Genomic DNA, 17999 nt, shown 5'->3' on the forward strand with positions numbered 1-17999 from the left:
GGCATGTAGGAAAGATATCAGGAGGGCCAAATCGCACCTGGAGCTGCAGCTAGCAAGAGATGTCAAGAGTAACAAGAAGGGTTTCTTCAGGTATGTTGGCAACAAGAAGAAAGCCAAGGAAAGTGTGGGCCCCTTACTGAATGAGGGAGGCAAGCTAGTGACAGAGGATGTGGAAAAAGCTAATGTACTCAATGCTTTTTTTGCCTCTGTTTTCACTAACAAGGTCAGCTCCCAGACTGCTGTGCTGGGCAACACAAAATGGGGAAGAGATGGCCAGCCCTCTGTAGAGATAGAGGTGGTTAGGGACTATTTAGAAAAGCTGGACGTGCACAAGTCCATGGGGCCGGACGAATTGCATCCGAGAGTGCTGAAGGAATTGGCGGCTGTGATTGCAGAGCCCTTGGCCATTATCTTTGAAAACTCGTGGCGAACGGGGGAAGTCCCGGATGACTGGAAAAAGGCTAATGTAGTGCCCATCTTTAAAAAAGGGAAGAAGGAGGATCCTGGGAACTACAGGCCGGTCAGCCTCACCTCAGTCCCTGGAAAAATCATGGAGCAGGTCCTCAAAGAATCAATCCTGAAGCACTTAGAGGAGAGGAAAGTGATCAGGAACAGTCAGCATGGATTCACCAAGGGAAGGTCATGCCTGACTAATCTAATCGCCTTTTATGATGAGATTACTGGTTCTGTGGATGAAGGGAAAGCAGTGGATGTATTGTTTCTTGACTTTAGCAAAGCTTTTGACACGGTCTCCCACAGCATTCTTGTCAGCAAGTTAAGGAAGTATGGGCTGGATGAATGCACTATAAGGTGGGTAGAAAGCTGGCTAGATTGTCGGGCTCAACGGGTAGTGATCAATGGCTCCATGTCTAGTTGGCAGCCGGTGTCAAGTGGAGTGCCCCAGGGGTCGGTCCTGGGGCCCGTTTTGTTCAATATCTTCATAAATGATCTGGAGGATGGTGTGGATTGCACTCTCAGCAAATTTGCGGATGATACCAAACTGGGAGGAGTGGTAGATACGCTGGAGGGGAGGGATAGGATACAGAAGGACCTAGACAAATTGGAGGATTGGGCCAAAAGAAATCTAATGAGGTTCAATAAGGATAAATGCAGGGTCCTGCACTTAGGATGGAAGAATCCAATGCACCGCTACAGACTAGGGACCGAATGGCTCGGCAGCAGTTCTGCGGAAAAGGACCTAGGGGTGACAGTGGACGAGAAGCTGGATATGAGTCAGCAGTGTGCCCTTGTTGCCAAGAAGGCCAATGGCATTTTGGGTTGTATAAGTAGGGGCATAGCGAGCAGATCGAGGGACGTGATCGTTCCCCTCTATTCGACACTGGTGAGGCCTCATCTGGAGTACTGTGTCCAGTTTTGGGCCCCACACTACAGGAAGGATGTGGATAAATTGGAAAGAGTACAACGAAGGGCAACGAAAATGATTAGGGGTCTAGAGCACATGACTTATGAGGAGAGGCTGAGGGAGCTGGGATTGTTTAGTCTGCAGAAGAGAAGAATGAGGGGGGATTTGATAGCTGCTTTCAACTACCTGAAAGGGGGTTTCAAAGAGGATGGCTCTAGACTGTTCTCAATGGTAGCAGATGACAGAACGAGGAGTAATGGTCTCAAGTTGCAATGGGGGAGGTTTAGATTGGATATTAGGAAAAACTTTTTCACTAAGAGGGTGGTGAAACACTGGAATGCGTTACCTAGGGAGGTGGTAGAATCTCCTTCCTTAGAGGTTTTTAAGGTCAGGCTTGACAAAGCCCTAGCTGGGATGATTTAACTGGGACTTGGTCCTGCTTTGAGCAGGGGGTTGGACTAGATGACCTTCTGGGGTCCCTTCCAACCCTGATATTCTATGATTCTATGATACTTTTCAATGGTGCTGCAAGCATTGGTGGATCACAAGAGATGTTTCACCAACATCAACGTGGGATGGCCGGGAAAAGTACATGATGCTTGCGTCTTCAGGAACTCTGGTCTGTTTAAATGGCTGCAGGAAGGGATTTACTTCCCAGACCAGAAAATAACTGTTGGGGATGTTGAAATGCCTATAGTTATCCTTGGGGACCCAGCCTGTGCTTTAATGCCCTGGCTCATGAAGCTGTACACAGGTACCCTGGATAGTAGTAAGGAGCTGTTCAACTATAGGCTGAGCAAGTGCAGAATGGTGGTAGAGTTGCATTTGGATATTTAAAAGTTCGCTGGCGCAGTTTACTGACTTGCTCAGACTTCAGCAAAATCAATATTCCCATTGTTATTGCTGCTTGCTGTGTGCTCCACAATCTCTGTGAGAGTAAGGGGGAGACGTTTATGGCGGGGTGGGAGGTTGAGGCAAATCACCTGGCTGCTGAATATGCGCAGCCAGACACCAGGGTAGTTAGAAGAGCACAGTAGGAAGCTCTGCGCGTCAGAGACGCTTTGAAAACCAGTTTCATGACTGGCCACGGTACTGTGTGATGCTTCTGTTCTGTTTGTTTCTCCTTGATGAAAACCTGTCCCCTTGGTTGCCTCTAAATTCCCTGTAAGCCACCTGCCCTCCCCCCTTCGATCACAGCTTGCTTGCAAAGGAAATAGTCACTATCATTTAAAAATCATGTGTTCTTTATTAATTGATTATAAAAATAGGGAGATAACTCACAAGGTAGCCCAGGTGGGGTGTGGTAGCAGGGAAGGAAAAGGCCACTTTAAAACTTCTTGAATGACAGCCTTCTGTTGCTTGGGCTGTCCACTGGGATGGAGTGGTTGGGTGCCCGGAGCCTCCCCCGCCGCATTCTTGGGCGTCTGGGTGAGGAGGCTATGGAACTTGGGGAGGAGGGAGCACGGTTAAACAGGGGCTGCAGCGGCAGTCTGTGATCCTGCTGCCGTTCATGAACCTCCACCAGACACTGGAGCATGTCTGTTTGATCCCGCAGCAGCCTCAGCGTTGCCTCATGCCTCCTCTGATCTTCCTGCTGCCACCTTTCCTCACGTTCATTGGTCACTTTCTTCTAATCTGCTGTTGTCTCTCCATACATTCTGCTGAGCTCTGTCAGTGCTGGATGACTGCATGAGCTCAGAACATTTCATCGCACGTACATTTTTTTTTTTCACCGCCTTATCTGAGATAGCCTTTGGGACGGAGGAGGGAGGCTTGAAACATTTGCAGCTGCTGGAGGAAAAAAGGGAGTGAAGTATTTAAAAAGTATTCCATTTTACAGAACAATGGCTATACTCTTTCACGGTGAACAACACTATTCACATTACATAGCACATGTGGTTTTGGTACAAGGTAGCATTTTGCATCTTATATTGAGTGCCTGCGGCTTTGGTGTTAGAGATCACACACGCAGTGCTGGGCAACAGAACTCGGCTTGCAAACGGCCATGGTAAGCCATAGTCTTTCGGCTTCTGCAACCTTCAGAACAGGAGTGCCCTCCTCTCCCATACCAAGCAAAGCACATTGAGTTGGCCATTTAGTGTTGCGGTTTTCCTGTTAACATGCAACAGGAGAAACCAAACTAACCCCCCTCTTCCCCCATCCAATTCTCTGGGATGATTGCTTTACCCCTTACCCCACTGCGTGACTGGTATCAGGGAAGATCCCTGCTAGCCAAATGCGAACAGCTCAGCGCCAATGCCCCTCTTTCCCTCCCTTCCCCCCACCGCATAGCTAACTGCGGGGAGGATTTCTTTTCAGCCACAGGCAAACAGCTCAGTAGGAACAGCCACCTCTAAATGTCCCCTTAATTAAATTCCCCTATTTCAACCAGGTTACCATGAACGATATCACTCTCCTCAGGATAACACAGAGAGATAAAGAACGGATGTTGCTTGAATGCCAGCAAACACTGGGAGCATATGCTGCCAGGCTTTGTCATGCAGTGATACCAGATTACTTGCTAATAGCATGGCGTGGTAAAGTGTCCTACCATGGAGGACGGAATAAGGCTTCTCTCCCCAGAAACCTTCTGCAAAGGCTTTTAGAGTACCTCAAGGAGAGCTTCATGGAGATGTCCCTGAAAGATTTCCACTCCATCCCCAGACACGTTAACAGACTTTTCCAGTAGCTGTACTGGCCACGAATGCATCCCAAGTCCTCAGGCTACTTAATCGTTAAAAAACGTTTGCTTTTATAATATGTATTATATTTAAAAAGGTACACTCACCAGAGGTCCCTTCTCCGGCTTGGTTGGGTTGGGAGGGTATTTCAGTCGGGGTGATAAAAAGATCCCGGCTGTCGGGGAGAATGGTGTGCTGTGTGCTCTCCTCAAGCTCCTCCTCCTCCTCCTCATCTTCCCTGTCCTCAAAATCCTCAGTCATGGCTGAGAGTACCCCATCATCTGAGTCCACAGACAGGGGTGGGGTAGTGATGGCGCCCTGCTTCCCCCCTCCCCTCAGAATTGCATGCAGCTCAGTGTAGAAGCAGCATGTCTGGGGCTCTGTCCTGGAGTGTGTGTCTGATTCTTTGGTTTTCTGACAGGTTTCAGAGTAGCAGCCGTGTTGGTCTGTATTCGCAAAAAGAAAAGGAGTACTTGTGGCACCTTAGAGACTAACTAACAAATTTATTAGAGCATAAGCTTTCGTGAGCTACAGCTCACTTCATCGGATGCATTTGGTGGAAATTTTTTTTTTTTTCTCTTTGGTTTTCTGGTATGCTTGTCTGAGCTCCTTACATTTCACACGGCACTGTGTTGTGTCCCTGCTGTACCCTCTGTCCCTCATGGCATCAGAGATTTTTTGAAATGTTTTGCATTTTGTCTTTTGGAACGTAGTTCTGATAGCATGGATTCCTCTCCCCATACAGCGATCAGATTCAGTACCTCCCGTTCGGTCCATGCTGGAGCTCTTTTTCGATTCTGGGACTGCATGGTCACCTGTGCTGATGTGCTCGCCTGTCCAAAGAAGTAATGAGATTCAAAAGTTCCCGGGGCTTTTCCTGTACACCTGGCCAGTGCATCCGAGTTCAGAGCGCTGTCCAGAGTGGTCGCAATGGTGCACTGTGGGTTAGCTCTCGGCGGCCAATACCTTTGAATTGCGTCCACACTAACCCTAATTTGAAATGTTGATGTCTATTTCAGCACTAATCCCCTTGTTGGGGAGGAGTACAGAAATCGGTTTTAAGAGCCCTTTATGTAGAAAAAAATGGCTTCATTGTGTGGACGAGTGCAGGGTTAAATTGATTTAATGCTGCTAAATCCGACAAACTCGTAGTGTAGACCAGGCCTTAGATGTGAAAGTCTAAAAATGCATGTACTTGACCTCTTATGAATCTTTCCTATAGAAAGTTAACTAATTTAAGCTTGTAGTCACTTCAGTTCTTTAGCTAGAGAGTCTGTCTTTGTAGCTGAAGAGGAGGTTCACCTAGAAATGTAATATAATTGGATTCTCTGAAATACAATAAAGGAGTACTAGATACAGAACAGTCATCGGAAAGGGGTGACTGCAATCTTTGTTATGAAGACCATTTAGCAGGAGCCTATCGTACATTATATTCTGAAAGTTTTGACTTGAATGCAGTCACAAAGCATCCTTGTATATTAACTAATCACATTACTCGACTTCTTAGTTTTCCACTCAGATTAGATAGAATTGAATTCTGACTTAAATCATGCATAGCTGTATTTGTTGTAAAAAGCAGGAAATGACTCTGCTACAAGAAACTGCTGGAGAGTGAGATGTCGGTGGTTTTCTGTGCTTTTTAGTTTCTAATGGGGAAAGTGTTTCAGTGTATGCTTTAGCTATTCTATTTATAGCTGCTTGCATAGCCCCAGTGCGGGACTGGGATGGATCTGGAATTGGGTTTGTTGTTTAAGGACTAGGAAGGTGGAGACTAATTCTGAGAGCTTAGAGGCAGGGGAAGAAGTGTGAGAGTCTTGCTTCTTATTGCCTGCTAATGTGGGGAGGTGCTTTCGTTCTGTTAATTGGTGAAGCAGGGAATGCTCTGAGATGCATCTTTTTCTCTCCTAATTTTTTTTTTGTGGATGTAATGAGAGGGGAGAAATTTTGGTCCTTGACCCTTAATTTTTCCTTGGCTGACTGACTACAGATTTAAGAACCTAACTTAGCTAGGCATCATGGGACACACTGTGAATCCCCACAGCCTTGTGAGGTTTTTTTGCACAGTTAAGAGTTTTTCTGAAATGCTAATATGCTAATACATGACCATATGGCCAATTGTATTGTTTTTTAAACACACATTCTTCTTGGAATGTTCCTGGAGAACTTCCATAAAACTTCTTCACTTTTCTTCCAGTGACTGGAGAAGTTAGTTAAATAAGAAACTAAAATACAAATGTTCCATTATAGACATGAGACTTAGCTCTGTGCAGTATATTTCATGGTACACTTTAACTTTCACAGTAGCTTTGAGTTTGTAAAATCATGTACTTTCATTCTTAAGTTTCATGCATATTCTGGTTGACTGGAGCTTTTGGTAATGTTGCTCTTGTATAGTTTTGAGTTGTTGTTGTCCCAGATTTTTTAAGACATTGGGGTTTATTACTTTAGTTTAATGTAGACTTTATTGTTATTGACTCCAAATGTCTGTTACGCTAGCAGTATTTTCTTGAAACTCTTGATATCCAAATAAAAACTCCCCTACTAGGCATTTAAGCTTCTGGATAAGGAGGTAAATTGTGTTAAGATTATCTGTGAACTCAGAGAATATTGTTAGGCATAAGCAGTAGCATGTGTCTGCTGAATCTTAAACTAGAATTCTTCTTACTAATTGAAAAATCCTATATATCCAATTTAGCTTAATATTAGTGACACACAACCTTATTTTGTGTTCTTTGCTTTAAGAATATGTTTACAAAAAGACTCTCATCTTCTATTACATTGACCATGCAAAAATTCTGCTAGTGTATGGAATTTGTTCCTTAAAATAAGTACCATATGCTGTCCCTGTTTTACTCGTTTTTTTTCCTTTTTTAACTCTTTTTAGGACACTCAAGTTAAGTGGTTTTGGATAGTCAATTTGTTAAAGGTCTTTTTGTGAATGCCTGAATATTTGATTAGACTTTTTTAGATTATTGTAAGTATTCATTACACTAATATAGTTGGGAAAATTTACTGCATTCTCAACCAGGTGAACTTATTCTTGCAGAACTGATAGGGGAATTTTGTTCTGAAGCAGAGATTTCAATTTACGTAATTAAAATATACCCCCCTGCATAGATGTCCACAAAAAAATAGTGTGTAGGTAAATAAAATACTGTTTTTATCAACTGTTTAGATGCATGAAAACAAGTACTTATGTCCCATTTATGATAGTATCCCACTTAGAAAAGAACACCTTGGTGTTTCATGGAGATTTGAGCTATTGGCATTAGCAGAGTTGCTGTCCTGTAATGGTGCGTAGACTTGTTCTTGAACTGAGACATGGCAGGATTTTCTATCAAGTACAGAATTTTCAGTCTAGCATTTAATCGTTAAAGCTATTGAATTTTGAAGATGTTAAACTTGTAAGCTCCTACAGAGAGGGCATAGGAGGGGCCAGCAATTTGTTGTAAACCTTATGTAATGTCTTGCAAAACCCTGAAGTTGGGGTGGCTGGATGAGGGTTAGAGAAGCTAGGAGAGGCACATGATGTGGCCTTCCAGCCTTAAAGATCTGCAAGAAAGAGATCAGCAGGTCCCACAGAGGTTTGGTGCCTCTGTGCTACTCTTTAGCTACCCTCTTCACAATGGCTACATAGCTTATACAAGAGCTGTGCTGCCACTGGCGAAGCCTTCCATTTCTCTGGGCAAATGTGAGGGGATACAAGTCCAAAGACATACTCTGATACTGCTTTAGGTATTCAGAGGGAGAATATGGTATCCCTTAGTTTCTCCCCTCTTGCTCCTGACTTTGTCCCCTGAAACTCTATGGGAGCCTGCTTCCTCTGTAGACGCTGAAACTGTTCTCCAAGCAAATGCTGGGAGAGATGATTATAAGGAGAGCAGCATGTCCTCTGCTTGTAGGAGTCCACTCTAGTTTTAAATGGCAAGTGGAGTGGTCTTTGGGAAAACCATGAAAGCTGCCCCTTCAGAATCTAAAATGATCTCACTACTAAGAAGCAGCTATCCATTTGCTCTTTCATCCCATTATCTTCTCTTGGGACTACCCTAAAACTCCTCTTTGATATTGACACTTTTTTTCATATACTTGTAGATAATAGTTCTGTACTCATTAGCTGTCATGTATCCAAGCTATTCAGTGGGATTTTTTTCCAGTCTTTTCTTAATCATTTTTGTTGCTCTAATAATAATAATAATTAATAAAAATCAATCCTACCAAAACAATTTTCCAGTGCCCATATTTTCCCTCTGCAGAGGAGGATTGGAACAAATGTGACTCGTGCATAGTCACATTGCTTAATGCGCTACTGGAAGATGCTCAGATGCTGTGGTGATGAGCATTGTATAAAAACCTAAATACAATAGAGTAGAACTCCAGTTTCAACTCCCATCTTATCCACATCTTTTGCCTAGAAATTGATGCAGTACACTATGTGCAGTCTCTTCAGTGTTGAATAGAGAACTACCTCTTTATTTAAAAAAAAAAGTTGGATTTTCTTTTTTCAGCTACCATATGCTGCTCTCTGATTGTTATACACTAGGGCACCTGGGTCTCTTTGTATTATTGCGTGAAATATCTCCTAACAATCTTTGGAGTGAGATTATTTTTACTTAACTAGGGTAGGTTGCATTTTCCTATGTTGAAAGTCACTTTATTTCATACCTCCTTTTTCTAACCTCCTTAGACACATTTTGTATTATTTCACAGCTAGGGTAGGGAGAGAGTGGCTAACTGGGGCCCCAAAAATCTCTGTATTGGGAATGTGGTTCCTCAGGTAGCCCAGTGACCTATCCTACTCCACTCTTGGAACATATGGAGCAGGTAGCCTCACCTCCAGAGGTTCAGCCTATAATAAGACTCCAATTGCACCAGGGAGATAACAGTGAGGAATATCAGGGGAGAGGTAAAGTGGGTAGCCAGGATTCTCTGACCCTAGGACTTCAGGTGCTACTATAATTATGAGCCAGATCAGTTGAAGGAGGAATTTAATCTGAAAAATATGAATGATGATTGGGAATTGTTTAAGAATACTTTACTAGATACATCAAAAGCCACAGTTGAGGAAGAAGGCCATATTGGTTAAAAACTGACCTGGTTTAGAGGAGAAGTAAAGGCTGGTGTATATAAAAATGGAAGAAAGGGGAAGTTGATAGTAATGAATATAAATCAGAAGGTAGGGATTGTAGAAAATTTGATAAGAGAAGCAAAGGAACACAAGGAGAAATCTGTGGCCAGCAGAGATAAGGATAATAAGCTTTTAAAAGTGTATTAGGAACAAAAAGAATTCTAACAGTGTTGTTGGTCTGTTACTAGATAGAAATGTTAAATTACCAATAATGCAGAAAAGCCAGAAGTGTTCAATGAACATTTCTGTTTTGTATTTCTGGGGGAAAAAGAGATGATGTAGTCATGTCATATGATGTAACACACACTTTTAATTCCTCTAGTATCTCGGGAGGAGGTTAAACAGCACCTACTGAAGTTAGACATTTTAAAGTCAGCTGGTCCAGATAACTTGTTTCCAAGAGTTTTCTTGGTACTGCACAACATTTTGATTAAAAAACTAGAATTATATAAAATTAACATAGGCGCATATTAAATGGATTAAAAACTGGCTAACTGATAGGTCTCAAAATGCAATTATAAACAGAGAATCATAATAGATCTGGTGTGTTTCCAGTGGTGTCCCACAAGGATTGGTTCTTGGCCCTACGCTATTTAACGTTTTTATCAATGATTCTGGAACAAAACCTAAAATCGTTACTGATAAAGGTTTCAGATAATGCAAAAACTGGAGGAGTGGTAGATAATGAAGAGGGTTAGGCCACTGATGGGGAGCAATTTGGATTGCTTTGTAAGGCTGGCGGAAGCAGACAATATGCATTTTAATATGGCTAAATGTATACATCTGGGCAAAAAGATTGTAGCCCATACTTACAGGATTACAACCCGCCAGGGCGGGTTCTCTGAGTGCCTGTGTGGTGCTAAATAGGCTGCTGTGCGGCCGTGTAGCTTACAGGGAATTTAGGCTCCAGGCAATTGCCCTGCTTGCTACCTCCTAACGCTGGCATGGGCTTTTAATCTACTGGATATGCAGAAAAACAGTTGTGGCATAGGTGGGCTGTGGAGATTTTTATAGCATGTTGTGGGGGGGCTCAGAAAGAAAAAGGTTGAGAATCCCTGGTTTAATAGATGTGACTAAGGGTGGGATCTAAGTCTAAAATATTTGAAGGGCACAAACACCAAGTATGGAGAAGAACAACTTGGCACTTATGTACATTTCAGAATTAACTTGGATTACGGTAGGGTATGAGTTTAAAGCACAATAAATATTATGCAGATACTCTCATTCCATGTGTAGACAAACCGTTAAGTGTGGTACACCCCATATAACTAGGAATAATAGGATGAATTTGAGAAAGTGAAAATGGAGCCTGAATAGTAGGGAAACATTTCTGGTGCTGAGATACATTAGTTAGTGGAATAGTCTCCCCAAGGGAGTGGTGGGAGCTCCATCACTTTGGGCATTTAAAGGAAGCCTGGACCAAAAAAATGAAAATCTACTTTTCTGTGCAGCACTGCACTAGACAATCTCTCCTTCATGTGATGCATCTCACTTTTTTGACTGTGTTTTGTACAATTCATCTGAGGCAATATCATATACTTCAAAGCTGCTTTATTGCATTCTTTTAATCTGCTAATTCCATTATTAAACTAGGGGAAAAAAAGCAATCAAATATTTTGTGTAGTCTGATGTATTCTTTATATTAATGGCTCATGGTTCTGTTACTCACTTAGGTGCTTACAAATTCTTTTCTCAATATTTATTCCATTATTTTCCTTGGGATTATTTACTTGTCCCATCTGGTGAATGGTATCTATTAGACTTGTTCTCTCTTTTTTTTTTTTTTTTTTTTTTTTTTGTGGGGGAGGTTGGTACCACGTCGTCTTTATTCCAGTATTCATGTTCTTTCTCAGATCTCTGACTCCTTTTCAAAGTAATTGCTAACAGTAAGTGAACTAGTTAATTCCCTTTGGTCCCTAGGCTGCATGTCATCTGGACCTCATTTGTACATACTCACTTTTTTATAGTATTCCCCCTACTTGCTTATCAACAGCTATATGGACAAAATTTTCATTGCTTCCTAATTGTCCATAGGTACAAGAGTATATTGAGATAGCTAAAGTTCCAATAATCGAGCACATGGTGAATTATTTGTATTCTCACACCTATAGTTAGCTTCTTTGTGGGAGTGTGTTATTTGTGCATTACATTTGGGTATTTTATTAACAGACCAGCAGAGGCACTTGTTATTGTATAAATGGTTGAGTTGAGGTCATTGGGTAGTTAGCAGATGGGAATAGCTTTGGGAAAAATGGCCATGCTTAGGAAATTTTGTTTTTTGGACTGTCTTCTATGAAAATTCACTAGTGTTGAAAAGTAGCTCTGTAGCAGCGAACTTTAAAGAGATGTTTGTATGCAGCTGGGACTGAATTTACAGACTACCTTTCTCTGACTTGCTAAAAAGCTAAAGATTGACAACCCTTTCATCCTGCATTATCCAGCATTGCTTTTAACTCCAAGAGAACTGTGTTCACAAATTGATGCTCTGTTCCTTTGGGGTTGGTGCAGAAACATTAAATTGTACTAAAATATTCATATGTGAGTGCATTTAGCTGAAAGCAATTGATGTGCAGTTCCCAAGAGAGCAGAAAGAAATGCTGTATGGCCCTGTACTCCAGCAGACACCTTAAGCATGCTTCTTAAGAGTAATTACATGCCCTGGCTGATCAAAGTCCGTAAAGGTTCTTTAAGTGAAAAAGATTAGAACTGGATGGAACTGAAATACTTGGTGTATTGTTTAATAACCTCTGCTACTTGAATGCAAGATATTCAACAACCTCACTGTTTAGTAAATTTTTTTTGGAACAATTGTCTGATACACAGTGTAATATATAACTAGTGTCAAGCCATAAAACATTTTATTGGGTTAATAGCTTGTAATTGGAAGGGATCCTTCGTGTGAAGTAACTCTCATAACTAAGATTTCTTTCTAATTTCATTGTCCTTTCACTCTTTCAAAGAAAATAAAATCTCTGGGCTATCTATAGAAAGAGTACATGTGTCAAACGGGTTCATTAAACTAGCTGTTTAAAAGCATGCCACTGCAATGATGACAAATTGATGTACACTGAAGAGTTTAAATGTAATTCAGACGTTGGGATAAAATCAAAAGGCACTGACAGTACATTTGCAAAGCAACTACCTCATCTTGTGTTACACCTGTGCAAGATACAAAACAGTACCTTAAGAGAATTCCCACTCGTACTATAAATGAGAATAAAAATTGTTCTTGTGGCTTTCTTAAGCAAATGTAACTGCCCTAAGGCAGCCTTGGGCATTTTAAAATTATCTTATAAGTAAATATCAATGTTAATATTAACGTTACAAGACATGGCACATTTAGGAAATCATCATTTCATAAATTTGCAGATCTGTGTACACATGAAAAACATTCTGCATTGACCTATTGTTATGCTGTATAGTGACTTGTAGGTGACGCTCCATAAAACATAGTGTAACTGGGTATATGGATTTCAGATGCAATCCTACAAAATTCTGTATAAGAAATCCCATTGACCTTACTGGGATTACTCGAGTAAAGGTTTGCAGGATTGGGGACTTTTAATTTGACTCTGAACTGGTAGTTCATGGAGAGATTGGAGTAAAAATTGTTCTCGGCCTAGAATTCCAGCTGCTTGAAACTTGAGTCAAAATTCAGATTGTACATAGAACAAAATCAGGACTTTAAGTGGTGATTCTCTTTCTTTAGAGTTGTTCTGACTCAAACCTGCTGCTACAGCCCTAAGAGTTGCCAGGGATGAATGCTTGAGTTGGGCCTCTGCCTGCCCCCTTACTCACACTTCTGCAATTACTGTGTGGTTGTCTAGGCAGGTTATAAATTCCCCAGCTACACACACACGGTCATCTCTGGCTGCTGCTGCAGCCCTCTTGAGGAGTCAGGGCACAAGGGGTGGGTGGGTGTGCGTGCGCACGCTGCTGGCCCTTGCCTTGCCTTCACACATTTCCATCACTGCCCTGATGGAACTGCCACCAATTCCCCAAATAGCACCTTTTTAATTTAAATATGACTGTTAGTATTGTCTTGCTCGTGCTTCTTTACCTTTCCACTTTTTGCCCTCGTATGCTATTCACAGTGTCCCCTCATCTTCCATGCTTCTTGGTTCCTCAATTCCATACCATCTCCCCATCAGCTTTCCTGTTTCCCCTTTCCTTAAACTTGTGCTGTTCATATTTACCAAACCCTTCTAATGTATGTGTTCCTTGGTAATATTGAAGGACATTCAAATTATTCAAAACCATCAACCTGAGCATATAGTTTTATAGCCATGTTGTCATATTAATATCATTCTCCCTTTCCTCCCCATATTACTTGCATTCACTTGCTGCATTTTTTTCAGATTAGAATGAGAGCTCTTCAGGGCAAGGACCATGGATCAGAATCTGGCCCCACAACTGCCCTTTTTTTTGCCATCCCAGTGATGTAAAAAGGCTGACGTTTCCTCTTGGTGAAATTTCTCCCATGCAGGAGCAGCATAGGGCTGACATACGTCACAGAAAGTTAGAACAGCCCCAGAGGGGGCTCTGACTTTCTCCAGGGACTCCAAATCTGGGGGACACACAGATGATGTAAACCTGTTTTTGCCAACCGTCCACCTGGACTGTGCCTCCTGAGAGCATCAGTACGGAATCTGGCTTCATGTTCTCTTGTGTTTTTATGTTCTAGTGCAAGAGGGCCACAGACTTGACTGGGGACTTTAGGCATTATTACAGCACAGATAATTCCAGAGACTTCACCTTACAGCTGAGGTAGAAGCTCATGGTTTCAGTAAAGGCATGGAAGTGGGAAGATTTTATATTTTTAAAAGAACTAAATAAAAACAGGGAAAATATGGCTTGCCTAATCTTCCTTATCTTGATATCTAGGAGATCTGAGAGCCTTGTGGGTGACCAGTTCCTTCCTTGGTGATCCTTGCATCGGCCCCTAGCAGCTTGGAAATTTTATTGGTCCAATCAGCTTGGTATATTTTAATTAAACTGTAACCTATATAAACTGAGTCTCCTTCTTAATACTTGGATTTTTATTTTATTTTATTTTATTTTTTTCGCGATAGGGAACTACTAATAGGAAATGTGCTGTTCTGCACAGTGTCTTTTTATAATTACACATTCAAGTAAAAGTTGCTTACTTGAAGTGATCTACCACAGAAACTAAAACCATTCAAAATGGGTTGGATATCATACTTGGGAAGTTGAAGGCAGGCAAACTAAAAGGCTAGTGATGTGCATAGGTTTTAAAAGACTTAACTATATGTTTAAGACAAAGAAATCTGGTAGTATATAAGTGACCTTTTAATAAAAACATTTTTGTCTTTCCTAGATATGCCAATAGGAAATAGACATGAGGGTCTGGCTTTCGATAAATTGGACTCCTTCCAAAGACTGGTCCTTAAAGTTTAGCAAACTGACAAGAGGAACCTGGTAGTCTAGAAGACCAGCGCTTAATGAATCTCTCTCAAAATCATATTACAATAACTTTTTTTTAAGAGGGTTGTAGTAAAAAACAATACAATGTGAGATTAATCTCTCATGTAGCCTCTACTTTCTCCTTTGGGATGATTACAATATTACAGTCTAACCATGGTTCCTTCTGTGTACATATTATATTACACTTGTTAGACGTAGCAGCTGCAGTTAAAATGGGGTGACTCCAAGCAGGAATCTGTTGAGTAAAGGAGTGAGGGGGAAGCTCAATGAATTTTGTAGTCTCCAACTATTGGATATCTTTGTGAAAATGCTCAGAATTTAGATGCATTTCATAGCGTTGTTCATATTTTTCCTGATTTTTTTATAGACTTCTTACATTCAAAATGAAATATCCTATCATCACTCTGCACTCCCTCCATATCATTATCACTCAGAGTTTTCTATGTAAACTGGGAAAGTTTCATGAATACATAGGAATAAAGTAAAATTTTAAAAGTATCATTTTTGAAGAAGTTTGGCAGAAATAAATAAATTTTTCTCCTAATTTATGCATCCAGCCATCTTAATTGAAGCCCCCCCTTTGTTTCCCCTGAGGAATGGGGCAGGAATTTGGCTTATGTGGTAGCATTGCTCATTACTGTCTGATATTTGTGTGCTGGGATCCAATAGAAAAAAATGTGCCATTGAGATAGGTGTTCTCCTCAATCCTTGGAAAGCAGAAGCCCCAGGCAGGAGTTGCTAAAATAAGTCAGGGTGTAGAAACTCTGGATTCTAAACTTGATCTGTGCATGTAACTTTAGAGGGAAGAATTGAACAGCAGTGGGTAGCAGTTAAACTGAGGTGGAAAAAAAAGGGAAACAGCCATGTCCAAGGCTTTCTAGTTGAAACATGCTGAGAGCCAATAAGGCTACACTTTAGTCCCTTTCCTTGATCTAGATTCTGGCACACAATTTGTAGCTTTTGGGCCCCTAAGCCTGCAGAAGGAAAAACAGATTTCAGCTCACTTTAAAGCTAAATGGGAAAGTGTTTCAGTTAGTTGGGAGAAGGGGAAGGGTACAAGGAAGACTAGGGAAAGCTGGGGCATCGTTTTCTGAGTACCATCTGCCTCTTGTAAAATGGAAGAAATCAAGTTTAGAGGCTTCAGGCTGATTTTTCTCCAAATTAAGCCTGGAATGTGGGGTGAGTATGTGTGGGGTTGGGGAGGGGTCATCAAAAATGAGACTTCAGTTTTGTGTCTAGCAAAGTTTATGATTGAAGCACTGTAACCAGATTTAAAGTGTGGGTTTGGAGAAGGCCTCTGGTTAAGGACAAGGACTGCTACATTATCACTTTTCAATATTTTGTTGTACTCTATTGGGGACTTTATCCTTGTGCTCTATTCTGCATTCTTCTCTCTTTTTATATATGGTAATTTCTGGTGGATTGCTCATATTTCAAGTAAGCTAAAGGGTTAAATTGACAAAGGCTGGCATTGTGTGGTTCTTTGGGATGTGCTAAAGAATGTGGAAAAGGACATACAAATTACCACTTGTGGGTTTTTTGGGTCCCTGATGAATTTGCTGACTCACAGATGCTAACTTGAACTAGAACACTTTTTGATTTAAAAAAAATGTAAAATCTTTCTTACCTCCTTGATCATAATGTACACTATGCTCTTTCTACATTGCAATATAGGTGTTAAACTAACTGGGTTTTGTAACTAAGATTGTTTTAATTTTTTTTTTCCAAAATGGAGGACATTGAAAGGAGAGTGGGTGAGTGAGAGGCACTGAGAAATGACTTAACTTAGACCTTCCTTCTGTCTAGTAGCTCCTTGTCTTGGTCTTTATGAATGAGATGATGAAAAGTACTCTTTGGTTCTCTTCTGTGAATTTCTGAAGGTAGCCAAACAATAGTGTTGCCTGAAATTTGGGCTGTTGGCCAAAAAGTATTGTTCCATGAATTCAAAATGTGCCTGGCTTTGGGTAGATTGTAGTCAGGATGACTTTCAAACTAAGGAGAAACAGTTTTCTTCTATAAATCAAGACTGCCAATATTAATAAGCCTTTCTGAAGAATTTAGATTTATTTGCTTATAAATTCTTACCCATTTCAAATGTAAAGTATGTAAAAGTTTCCACATTGACAACCCTGGTGACTTAAGCCCTATTTATGTCTCCAAGACAGATAGCAGCAGAGTGGATTGATTTAAATCACCATTTTTAGTCATGATTTAAAAAATTTTAATCATGTTTTGCATTTGTACTTTATTTTTCTAAAGAAAGGTTGGTTCTTGTTAGTAACATAAAAATGTGTTAATTTGCAACCCAAATGTACACTAAATTTGACAGGTTTCAGAGTAGCAGCCGTGTTAGTCTGTATTCGCAAAAAGAAAAGGAGTACTTGTGGCACCTTAGAGACTAACAAATTTATTTGAGCATAAGCTTTTGTGAGCTACAGCTCACTTCATCGGATGCATCCGATGCAAGTACTCCTTTTCTTAGTACTAAAGTACTAAATTTGATGCTGCTTCTTGCTAACCAGATACGTTCACTCTATCTATGCACATTTCTTTAAACCATTATGTAACTTGTTTGTTCAGATTTTTAATTTTTATATTTGTTAGAATATGGTGAGTGTTGTATTTTGTGTTTACTAGACAGTTAATTTCACTTGATATTTGTGTCAAGCTGCATTAGGATGAAAATTCAAGTAAATATGCACAAAAACAATTTAAGTTTTATTTAATTAAAAAAAACTTACATGTCCTGATACATAGAAAAAGTTTTTCAAAATAGTTTTAAATGCAAAACATAACTGATTTGTTAAATAGTTAATCTAAATTATCTGTAGTTAGCAAATAGAACTGATTTGTTTCTGGTCACTGTGTCCTTCAGTTTTAGAACTAGTAGATCTCACCCTCTCACATCTCGTTTTTATTCATGGCTTGGAAGAGAAAAACAAGCTTTCCTGCTTTTTCAACTCCCACTTGGTTTCTTAACTTTGAATGAACTAGCTGAGTAAACTGAAAAGAAAAACATATTTGTTTCTTGCACCTACAGAAGAGGTTTCTGTGGTCAAAAGCTGGTTTAGCATGTTAGCAAACTCTGGTTCCAGGTGCATAGCCAGTGACTAGGTCAGTGGGTGACTTTCTTTGAAACTGGATAGCAAACATATACTGCTTAATATTATTTTTTGTGTGCGTGCTAAATTTAAATGATTATACTAAATTTAGGCCTTAACAAAGGTTGTCAGTTTCAAATTGAATTTTAAAAATGTTTTTTAGAAATAAACCTGCATTTAATTAATTAAAACTGATAGGAAAAAATTAAATTAAATTAAAATCTTTCCGAGAATCTGAAAGACCTTCCAACCGTGGCCGTCCCATCCTTCAACTAAGGAGTAAT

General features: G+C 40.5%; 1 protein-coding gene across 3 annotated transcripts in view; it reads left to right on the plus strand.

The window, feature by feature from the left end:
- ETFA (electron transfer flavoprotein subunit alpha) overlaps positions 1 to 17999 on the plus strand; it is a 46764-nt gene that overhangs the window by 17808 nt on the left and 10957 nt on the right. The gene's annotated exons all lie outside the window — the stretch shown is intronic.

Source organism: Dermochelys coriacea, chromosome 10, assembly GCF_009764565.3.
Source record: "Dermochelys coriacea isolate rDerCor1 chromosome 10, rDerCor1.pri.v4, whole genome shotgun sequence".
Lineage (NCBI taxonomy): Eukaryota > Metazoa > Chordata > Testudines > Dermochelyidae > Dermochelys > Dermochelys coriacea.